We start from the raw sequence: 11,738 nt of genomic DNA, 5'->3' as shown, positions 1-11,738 counted from the left end.
AAAAACAAAAACAAACAAAAAAATCCAACAACAAAAAACAAAGAAAGAAAGAAGAACAACCAAGGGAGCTACATAGAAAGGCCCTGTCTCAAAATTAATTAATTAATTAATTAATTAAATGGAGAGAGAGGCATTGATAAGAGATGAGAAAACACACACAACAGGGCCTCTGCAAAGTAGGGAAGACTGGAGAACCAAAGTCAGGCCTCTTCTTGAGGGCTGCAGGCTTTAAGGGTCTTCATGGAGATCTTCCTTCATTGATAAAGGGTTGATCAGTCTGAGAAAAGTCAGGGAGTCTGAGAGCACTACATCTTTGGTGTAAATACATCTTGGTCTGGCCCTGAATTTGGCAAGGGTAGCAAATGATGGAAGAGACCCTAAACCCAGAGCCATACTGTAAGTGCAGAGGGCCTGGTGCAGAGCCATGCAGGCCCTGTGCATGCAGGCCCTGTGTGTTGCCTCCCCCAGCCTTAGAAGCAGGCCTATTCAGACCTTGTTGCCACCAAGCACAGGACCACCTAGGGTGGAACCTTCTGACTTACAAAGCAGGCTCTATTGTCTACACCTGCCACTACTTTTCTTCCAAAACGTTATCGTTACCTGCTGAGACACTTGAGACAGCATCCCGCAGATCACCTTCAACTGGTGAAGGGCATCAAAAATGGAGTGGTGGGGGATGGGCCTCCTCCCTCTATATAAGCTCAGAATCTTAGTAAACTTGGGGACTTTGATCAGCTATGTTGTCTTAGCTTTCCTTCCTTGTTCTCCATCTAATCTCTTTCAGCCCCAGCCCATCTTTCAGGCAAGTGTGGCTGCTGGCGGTCGCACTCACCTGTGCAGGCCCTGTGTGTGTTGCCTCAGTCTGGGAATTCCTGTGAGCTTCGCCCATGGTGATTTAAAGGACCTTGTTTTCATGGTGCCATCCATCCACTGGGGCTCTTATCTCCTCTCCCAGGGTTCCCCTAGCCCTGATGGGGGGAATCTGATGGAGGCACTCACTCCGTTGAGGGACAAGTATTCCAAGGCCCCCCACTCTGTAATGTCTGGCCCTAAGTCTCTCTGTTTGTCCTTATCTGCTGCAAGAATAAGTTTCTCCGATAAACAAGGCACTGACCTGCTTCCCTGGCCAGAGTCTTAAATACACTTCTCATTGGCAGCTCATTCTAACTCACAAGGAGATTGTCATGGAATTCTTATCATTATGAATTATCAACTTTATCATTTTTTACAAAAATTTTCCATTTTAATTAAAGCAAGCTGCTTGGTTGTGATTTTTTGTTGTTGCTGCTGTCACCTACAACTTAATTAAGCACACAGAAATGCCAATTTTGAAAGATCAAATGTTCCCCTGTGATGGCTATTCTTGGTTATCAATTTGACTACATCTGGAAATAACTGAAACCTGAACAGCTGGGCAAACCCATGAGAGGTTTTCTTGGTTTTTTTATTGTTTGATTTAGGATTTAGTCATCCTTTTGAGGTGGGGAGATCTATACCTTAAATCTGGGTCATACCTTCTGGTGGTACCCTATTAAAGGACATAAAAGAAAAGGGGTGTTTGCCCTCACTCGCCCTGTCAAGTTCATTCGCAATGTCAAGCTCATTAGAGCCCACTTCTTCCAGGTTCTTGTATATATTAAAGATCAACTGACACGTTCAGTCTTGTAAACTGAACAACTACAGGATTCTTGGGCCTTTCATAGGGAGAGAGCCAGTACTGGATGGTCAGACCCTAACCTGTAAGCCACTCTAATACAACCTGGTTTTATATATACGGATTCCTTCCCTCAGTTGTCTCTCTAGAGAACCCTGACTAATACCTTCCCCTTCCCCTCTCCCTCCCTCACGGGAGGAACCATAAAGCCAGGTTATCCTTGGTTAGATCTCCTTATTTTTACAAATCCTTGCAAGCTGAAAGTCAATAGTTATCACACACAGGCCAGCTGAAGCACCAGATAGATGCTGATTGATCTCCAAACACTCCCTGGATTTCGAAAGCTTACCCCCTACCCTATTAGCACCGTGCCTCTTTTTCCCCTTCTGAAAAAGTGCCTATAAATATCCTAAGTGAACGGCTTCCTAAGGTCACAGGAGAAACAACAGAAAACCACAGAATGTAGGTATTTCAGAGGGAAAATCAGGACAAAAAGGCCAAGCGGTAATAAAACGAGACACGCCAAAGGCAAAATCCGAGGACAAATGAAAAAACAGAAACCAAAATTGCTTCAGCGTTCCAAAAGCAAATAAAACCCAAAATGTCTTTAGAGAGTTGAAAACAAGCAAACAAACAACGAAATCAAAGGTCTGGATCAAGGTAGACAAACTCAGTACCGTAAACCAAAGACTTTGAAAGGCAACCAAAAAAAAAAAAAAAAAAAAATATGTATCTGTCAATTTAGGTTCCTTAGTTAACCAGCTCATAATAAACAAGTGGACTGTGGACCACCAAGAGAGGTCTGAGAACCCTGGAAAGAACTCAGCAGCCCACCTGAGGAAAAGCACTATGGGCCTGGACTCCGTGAGTCCCTTGTTTCTATTCAGGGGGTTCCTCTGGTGAATAAGCAAACCATTCACTTAGTTCCTTCCTGATCACCATAACCGTACACACACACACACACACAAACACACAACAACAACAACAAAGAATGAGTTTAATTTTAAATTTTAGTAACCATGGCCTGAGAACACAGATCTAGGTTACCCTGAATTCCATGTTCAAACACGAAACCCTCTTCTTGGTGTTCTATGGTTTTATGAGAACAAAGAAAGTCATAAATCAAAGGCAAGTTTAAACTAGATCAGTGGGTACATCGGAGAGGTGGATACAGCAAGAGGGGAGCTCTTCAATAGCGTTAAGAGGCTATCTGATGCCATCCTTAGCATTTGGGTAGATGGAAGCTAGTGGACTGCCAAGTTAATAGATTTCCAAAATGTGTTTATCTATTTGTTACAGAGTGTTAATACAGACTCCGAAGTAGGCCAGGAGGTTAAAGCTAGCCCAAGATACAGTGATCCGCCTCTGTAGTCAAAGCGTTCGGACCTCTCTACATCACTGGAGTTCTAAATGTCAGTGTGTCTTGGCAGACACATTTTCCAGAAGTTCTCTCATTGATAATGATGAGTCTGGCCATGCCAAGGGTACTTACATTTTGTAGGATTTAGATCTTATGCACATTGCTGATAGTCTTTTCTGCAAGAAGCCAGAGTGTTGAATTCTAAATTCTTCATACATGCAATTTAGCTGTTGAGACATAACCCCTTATCACAGTCTCCACTGGCCTGTTCTCCTCTGGCTACTGACTGAACAGTTAAATGATTTCTTCTGCTTCTAGAGCCTGGTAGCATCAGACCAAGGTGCCACGGCGTTTGCCTTCAGATGCACCTCACCTCTCCTCTCGGCTTTCATCTGACTGTGTGCTTGCTGGCCTTTTCCCAGGATGTGAGTAGAAAGAGCATCGGCTTCCTACAAGGCCCAAGACCTATGTCCACTAACAGTCACATTAGGGTTTAGAGTTTCAAGGAATTAATATTGAGTCACAGTTCATTCTATACTTCACTCCTGACATGACAAAACCAAGGTCCTTTTCCCATGCAAAATCCTCTTATCACATTCCCCCATCTAGCTTAACTCATCCTAGCATTAATTCTGAAATCTGAAGTGTTATCTAAGAAACCTGAACCAGATATGACTGAGACTCAAGATACATTTATCCCTGCTCAAATTTTCTCTCCAGCTGTGAACCTGCGAAACCAGACAAGTCAAACGATTCTAATATACAGCAGTGTAGCTGGAAAGATAGCTCAGCCGTTGAGAGTTCTGGCTGCCCATGCAGAAGACCGGGCTTTGGTTCTCAACACTTAACACTGTGGCTCCCAACCATCAGTAACTCCTGTTTCAAGGAATTTGATGCCTTCTTTCCGCCTCTGCAGGCACATGGTACAAAAGCAAGACACCCATACATATAAAAGTAACAAATAAATAAATGATGTTAAAATAGAGTTGTGACAGGCATGGATATGATATGGACATGTGCAAAGGGAGGTACATGAAAGAAAGGGGGAGACATCCTAGGCACTTCTGTTAACTAAGAAGACCAAGTCCATTAGCTCTTAAGTATTGAGAATACACTCATAAACTCTGTGTCCAAATCTCAGGCCATCGGCTGTGGCCATGCTACTTCCTTGACTCCGTATGAAGCTGACTCCTCCTTTGCAGAGTCCTGACCTTGTAGTTGGGCCAGAATCCATTCAAGCAGCTCTCAATGAGAGACTGACCCATGCATGGACTTTGCCTACCCTGTGCCACTAACACCTGAATCTAAAAACATACACTAAGTGGAAAGAAATGTCAGCCACAATGACCTTAAAAATGCTCATGGGGCATTCTTCTGTTTCTTGAAAGACAGGGCTTGTTCACAGTAGAATAGTTTATGAGAAGACCTCGTATGGAATGCCAAAAGCATGGGCTGCAGAGGTGGCTCAGCGGCTAGGAACACTCACTATTCTTCCAAAGGTCCTGAGTTCAGCATCCACATGGTGGCTCACAAACACCTGTAATGGAATCAGATGCCTTATTCTGGTATGTCTGAAGATAGCTATGATATACTAATATAAATAAATATTTTTAAGTCATTTTTTTAAAAAAAGAATGCAAAAAGCATGACAACATTCTCCCATTCTATCTATTTTCTAAATCTACATTAAATTGGTAGCATCTTTGCTGGAGTAATCTGCTCCCCCCTCCCCCGGCTGAGAGAGTAAACTCATGACGTTTACCCATGATGCTTTTGTCAGGGGGCTACTCATCCACATGTGTTTAATTTAAAAAGTGTGGTAGCACATGTTTATAATCCCAGCATGGGAGATGTGGAAGTAGAACAACAGGGAGTTCACAGTCACCTTCAGATACATAGTGAGCTCAGACTAACCTGGGCTACGTGAGACCATTCTCAGAAAACAGATAAAACAGAGTCCAAATGTCTCAGCAGTAATCACCTTTACCTGCTGAGGCTGACAACCTGAATCCCCAGGATTCCCACTAACATACTTCCATACATATATGCACAAATGCAATAATATATGGATAATAAATGGTGGATGGATGGATAGATAGATAGATAGATAGATAGATAGATAGATAGATAGATAGATAGATAGATAGATAGATAGATAGATAGATAGGACAGACAGACAGACAGACAGACAGACAGACAGACAGAGTGGTTGATTTCTCATCTCCAAGGGCTAGTACTGTTTGGCTAACAATCCCTTTGTCTAACCATCTCTTTCCCTCGACATTTACTTACACAAAGGGATTAAATCTGTCTCTTCTCCTTTGCTTATACAGCTACCACACCGAGTACCTAATATTGTTGCTTGTAAGTGGTACCTTCAACAACACTTGAACTAGTTCAGCCAAGTTCTATGCCACGTTAGAGAGAGGATCATCTTTCCTTCAGCTTACAAAAGCCTCTCTCTCATGTCCTTCAATGGCCTGTCGTAGCATCATGTGCACCATCATTGTGCTTATGAACACTTATTCTCCAAGGAAACGGAAGCATCTTATAGTTTTCTTGACTTTGCCTTCTGAGAATTCCCCAGAATTAACTCTGATATCTCTACTTCTACTGACAGGTTCTTTGCAGTGACTTTTTCCAACATGATCCTCAGAATTATTTTACCCTTTCCTAATTAATCCATTCAAAAATCTACTCTCACGGTTTGGGTATGTGTTATAGTAGCATCCTACTTCTTGGTACTATGATCTGCCAGCTTGCTATCACAGATACAACAGAATGTCACAAACTAGGTAGTTTTAGTGGCATGACAAATTTATTTTCTCATGATTCTGGAGAGGGAGTTTGATATCAAGACACAGGCACAGGCTGTTTCTGGTGGCTCCACCCCCAGCTTACAGGTTACAGGGCATCGCATGCATGAACATGATCATCCTTACTTGTATTTGATGATACCCTGAGTGAAAATGTAGGGCTTTGACTAAACCCCACAAAAGAACGGGCCTTTCACTCAGTGTTCATGGCACAGGGACTGGAACCTCACATGCTTGAGTTTTGAGGGACTTGGGTCTTCTAACATCTTTACACACTCTTCTTGGTGGTTTCCTCAGTCTTGAAGTTTTGAAAGCCATGTAAAGGGAATAAACTTTTAGTTACACATCTGTAGCCCTGTCCTCTTCCACAGAGTAAAAACAGCATCTGAACACTAACCTGCTCCTCAAAGGCAGACACTTCCAATGCACACAAGCTCCCACTGTGCCCCATGCCTGTCATATCCTTTGTTCTCCTGGTTCACTAAACATTACCATAAGTCCACTTAGTTAAGCCAGCTGTGAGCCTTACTGATTTTTCTGTATTACCAGTCCAAACTGTGAGCCACACCAAACTTCAAGACATGTATAAATGAATCTTCCATATTGCTTACTCTTTTTTTATTGGTTATTTTATTTATTTACATTTCAAATGTTATCCCCCTTCCCAATTTCCCCTCCACAAACTCCCTATCCCATTCACCCTTCCCTCCTCCCCATTTCTATGAGGGTACTCACCCTCCCACCCACCCACCCACTCCAGGCTTACTGCCCTAACATTCCCCTATGCTGGGGCATTGAGCCTTCACAGGCACAAGGGCCTCACCTCCCATTGGTGCCATTTAAAGCCATCTTCTGCTACATATGCGGCTGGAGCCATGGGTACGTCCATGTGTACTCTTTGGTTGGTGGTTTAGTCCTTGGGAGCTCTGGGGGTTCTTGTTGGTTGATATTGTTGTTATTCCTATAGGGTTGCAAACCCCTTCAGCTCCATCAGTCCTCTCTAACTCCTCCATTGGGGTCCCTGTGCTCAGTCTGATGCTTGACTGCAAGCATGTGCATCTGTATTGGCCAGGCTCTGGCAGAGCCTCTCAGGAGACAGCTATATCAGGCTCCTGTCAGCAAGCATTTTTTGGCATCAGCAATAGTGTCTGGGTTTGGTGTCTGCATATGGGATGGATCCCCAGGAGGGGCAGTCTCTGGATGACTTTCCACGGTTTGTCCCTATATTTCCTTTAGACGGGAGCAATTCTGGGTTAAATTTTTTGAGAAGGGTGAGTGGCCCCATCCCTCAACCCGGGGCTATGTTTAAACTCTGGATATGGTCTCTACAGGTTCTTCCTCCCCTTTGTTGGACATTTCAGCTAATGCCATCCCTGTTGTGTCCTAGGATCCTCTTGTTTCCCTGGCATCTGGGACTTTCTGTTGGCTACCCCCTGTTCCCCACCACCACCACCCCCCCACTGCTACACAGCTCTGTTCAATTTCCTAACCCTCTATACATCTCCCCCATCTCCTCCCACAACTGGTCCTGTGTGTGTGTGTGTGTGTGTGTGTGTGTATGTGTGTGATCTATGCTAGAATTTAGGTTGACTTGATCTTGTTCTTGTATGGGTCATGTGCCTGTAACCATACCTTCTGTGAGTTCTTGATTGCAAAATGCATGTCATGTTCAGAAGATAGCAAACACACATAATACTGAACAAATTTGTGTGTCTTTGGGCAGGAGCCATACTAATCTTCTCTGTATTGTGCCAATTTTATCATACGTGCTGTAAAAATAAACAACTGTCTCAGTTCTTTAAAATAGAGTCTGAGGTTATCAGATCCCATCATTCCCTCTCCCATTAGCTCTTGCTCCATTAAGGAGAGAGCTGGTCTGCTAAGTGTCATGTCCCTGTACCCACTGGGGGAGTCTGGCATTTAGTGAGCATTCACATATCTGGTCAGTGAGCCAAAGACAGATGTCTTGGCTTAGAGAGCCCTTCACTGCCCGAAAGCACTTTTGTCTGACTTTTATGTAAAGTGTCTGCTGCTAGTGTAGAAAATTCCCATTCCTGCTTCCTACCCACCAGAAATACTATAACACAGGAGCAGTGGCTTCCTTTGTTTGCTGTTTTTCCCGTTTGTGCACCAGGTTTACATCTCACAATAACAATGAATTCTTTTAAGGCTTGTTCTCTGCTGGCTGAATTGCACTACAGGAATCTTCTTTAAATGTTGCGGATCTATATCTAATAGATGTTTGCCTAAAGTTATGGGGAGAAATCAGGGTTACACAGCTCCAAAGCACAAAAGACAACATCAAAACAAAATGGATGCTATATCTATTTTAGATATCTGCCATGTGGTAAAATTTTTTTCATTCTAATGCTGAACTTGCAGAGTTAGCTGTCTCATCTCCCAGATAAGTTTATTGAAGAATGGCATCCTACCTGTGTCTATCTACTGACACCTAACATCCTTCCCATGCAAGAGGCCATCTGTCCTTGAGAGCTGTGAGCCTACTTCCAGGTATGGACCATTTTAGTCAGTTCTTGGTCTGAAATTGCATAAGCTAAGTTTGGAAAGAGAACACATGACTCGACATAGATCTCTGCTTCCCAGGGTAGCAGAGCCACCTGGGACATTTTAAACTTACCTTCAGAGATGAAAATCTCAGGCTCACAGTCCCATTCCCCACATTTTAAGCTTCCAGGGCCTGCTGTCTGGGTTGGGCAGAAGTGCTATGCACATGTCTTTCACAAAAGCTCTCTGGAGTAGCCATAGGGCTAGAGATGTCTTGTTCCTCTGGGCTAAGGCACAGAGTCCACTTAGCAACCTCCATCAGGTGCAATTCGAGATAAAATGTGGATTCCAGATTAATCTGAGTTTCAGATCAGGATTAACTGGTTGTTTTGGTATCTCCTGCTGCAGTATTTCATGAGACTCACTATACTCAAAAATTTAAAGAGAACGAAAAGAAAAGCAAACAAACAAAAACCTCAGAAATTTGAATTTAATTGTGATTGGGGACAATTTCATATTCTGTATTATGAAGACACAGGTTAATGTCATGTCATAGAAAGGAATTTGCTCATACAGTCATTCCTAACATAGCACACATGTATACTACTAATGGTTTATTTATTCTGAGTTAATCTATTTCTAGCCCAGATGCTCCTGGAGGAGTACAAAGTTAATACAGCAGAAACCAGAGAGGCTCCCTTTCAAAAAGGGTCTGAGTCCAAACATCAACAGAATGAGGGGAGAGAAGAAGGATAACTAACAAGACCTGGACGCTATCAGACTCAGAAATGCTGTCGATCACCTGACCCAGGGGGCAGGACTGAGCTTTGCAATGACTGGCAGCCTTTGCCCCCAACTCTACCTTCCCCATCTGGAGATGAGATGATATATTCAGTATTCTAACCCACTGTCCTCTCAGGCTGTCATCTCTATGAACATAGTTCACTTTTAAAGATTTGATTCCTGTCTCTGTTCTTTGGTGTCTGTAAGTGACAAGGAGACGTGGCAGCCCTGATTGTGTATTGTTTAATAGCTGTTAACTCTATCTGAAGGGCACAGTTACGGTTATCCTTCCCGGGAGTCCAAGCCCTTTGGTTTTGGGCATTTCATATGTGGACAGTTGAGAAGGGCCAAGAGCTAGAGAAAAAAAGTACAAGGAAAGAAGGTCTGTGCCTGAAATGAAGGTTGAAAGGGTTCCAAACATATTTACTGTAACTCCTCTCCTGTAAGTTTCCATAATAAAGAGATGCTAGGATAGCAAGTGTCAGCCAAATTCATCTATTCCCGAAATGGCTAAGTGGTCTTTGTTCCCACATCACGGACCTAAAATTATTTTTTCTATCAAAAGTGTAGCCTCTCATGCTCTAGTAAGTAAACTAATACCCAGGCTCATGCAAACAACACATTGAACAAATGAGTATGTGGGTATAGTATAACATTTCAAAAGGAGAACAAGAAAGGGTGATTAAAGAGACGAAATGAATAATAATATGTTCACACGTATTGTATACCTTGGCTAAGTCCTTTAAATGCTCTCTCAAGGTGCAACACATTTTCCATGCAAAACACATCCTTAAATGGGCAGTGTCTACACATGGTTCCATGCAGAATGTTACCTTACTAGAAGATCTGACTTTAATTGCTTTTGGTTGTTTTAATATTATTATATGCTGGTGGGTTTTTTGAAAGTATTACTAAACTTGTTGAATTGTATACTCTTTAAGCCTAGATTTTAGCTATCTAAATAATAGGATGTGAGGATTGTGAGAAGCATGTTTACAGTAGTCAGATTTTGAAATTTCTGATGTATAATCCCTGAATTTCAGAAAGTAATATCACAGCAGGAAGCAGAGCTGCAGGGCTCGCTTCATGAACCTAAATTCTGGGATGTAGGTTTTCAACATGGAAAGCTGCGGACCCAAAGAGCACACAAGAGACTCTAGGACATCAAGTGTCTCTTGTGCTGAGCTCTTATAAAGGGTCACTATATCCAAAGACGTTATAGAGTCATTAAACCATGCTGACAAAGAAAGGACATAACAGACCACGGGGGGGGGGGGGAGGACAAAAACAAGGAAGTATGGGTAAAAAAAACATGTGGACACATACAAGCCTTTAAATCCTAGCACATTCCAACCCCCTGAGCTGACATGCTTGTTGTATGGACTATATCCTTCTGAACTTAGTGACCCAAGGCTCAGAAGACTCTTAGACTCAGACTTAAAGTATTTTTGGTTTTTGTTTGTTTGTTTGTTTGTTTGTTTTAAGGCTATTGGCAATAATGTTATGCCAGAATTTGAAACACTGAGGAAATTACATTTTATTCCCTGTAAGTTATGATTCTAAAATACATCATTATTGGTGTTTTCACATGCACACACACACACACACACACACACACACACACACACACACGGACATACGCACATACTCACGCATGCAGTCAAGTCTGTATTCTTCCATGCTCCAGAAAATAACCTAACATTCATCTTCATGCAAATAACGTGAAACTCAGTGAGTCATGAAAATGCCAGGAAAAGGCTGCTAAGAGGAAGAAAGGGATTCAACACGAGTGGGAGGGGGAAAGAGGGGGTAATGGTGAAAGTGACCTAGATATTTATATACATGTACAACATTGCCAAAGAACATAAACAGTCTGGGTTTGTACTTCATGTGACTAAGGAATGTCAAGAGAGGAGACTAAATCTAGAGGAGCTCTTTTAAGAAAAAATGTGTTTATTTTTTAAAATAAGTGATATGTTCGAAACGTTTGAGAAAACTTGAAATACTAGGATGTATACTGGGGCTGGAGGCATGGCTCAGCAGTTAAGAGCACTTGCAGAGGCAAAGGATTCTAGTTTGCCTCTCAACATATACATCCAGTAGGATCCAGTCACAGGAGATCTGTCCTCCACAGGCACCCCACTCATGTAGTGCACATGTTGACAAGCAGACACACACACACACACACACACAGGATTGTGTAAATAAGCTATATAATAAGAATCCCCTTTTTAGCTAGGCATTGTGATACATGCCTTTAATCCCAGCACCTGGTAGGAAGAAGTAGGCAGATCTCTGACTTCAAGGCCAGCACTGTCTATGGAGCCAGTTCAGGGCTACACAAGGAAACCCTGATTTGACAAAAACAGCAACAACAACAACAACAAAAACAAAAGAAAACAAATTACCTTTCTACATCTCTCTAGTTCTCCCCCATCCCCCCATATATCTTTCCAAGGTTAATTTTTGCTGATGGCTATCAAGAATGGATGTATTTTAACTCACTCTTTCCTTTTCATCCTTAGAGGAAAGCAGCTTGAATGTGTGTTCTTTTGATCACAATCATCATGACCAAGAAGCAGGTTGGGGAAGAAAGGGTTTATTCGGCTTACACTTCCAT

The 11,738-nt window shown here is 42.5% G+C and overlaps 1 non-coding gene across 1 annotated transcript; it reads right to left on the bottom strand.

The window, feature by feature from the left end:
* Positions 1–7,511: 7,511 nt before the first annotated feature.
* Positions 7,512–7,615, bottom strand: LOC115065655. Its single transcript, XR_003845423.1, has one exon. It is a non-coding gene; the product is annotated as a U6 spliceosomal RNA (small nuclear RNA).
* Positions 7,616–11,738: the final 4,123 nt, after the last annotated feature.

This window comes from Mus pahari, chromosome 16 (genome assembly GCF_900095145.1).
Source record: "Mus pahari chromosome 16, PAHARI_EIJ_v1.1, whole genome shotgun sequence".
Classification (NCBI taxonomy): Eukaryota; Metazoa; Chordata; class Mammalia; order Rodentia; family Muridae; genus Mus; species Mus pahari.
This window is presented reverse-complemented; position numbering and strand designations above follow the sequence as displayed.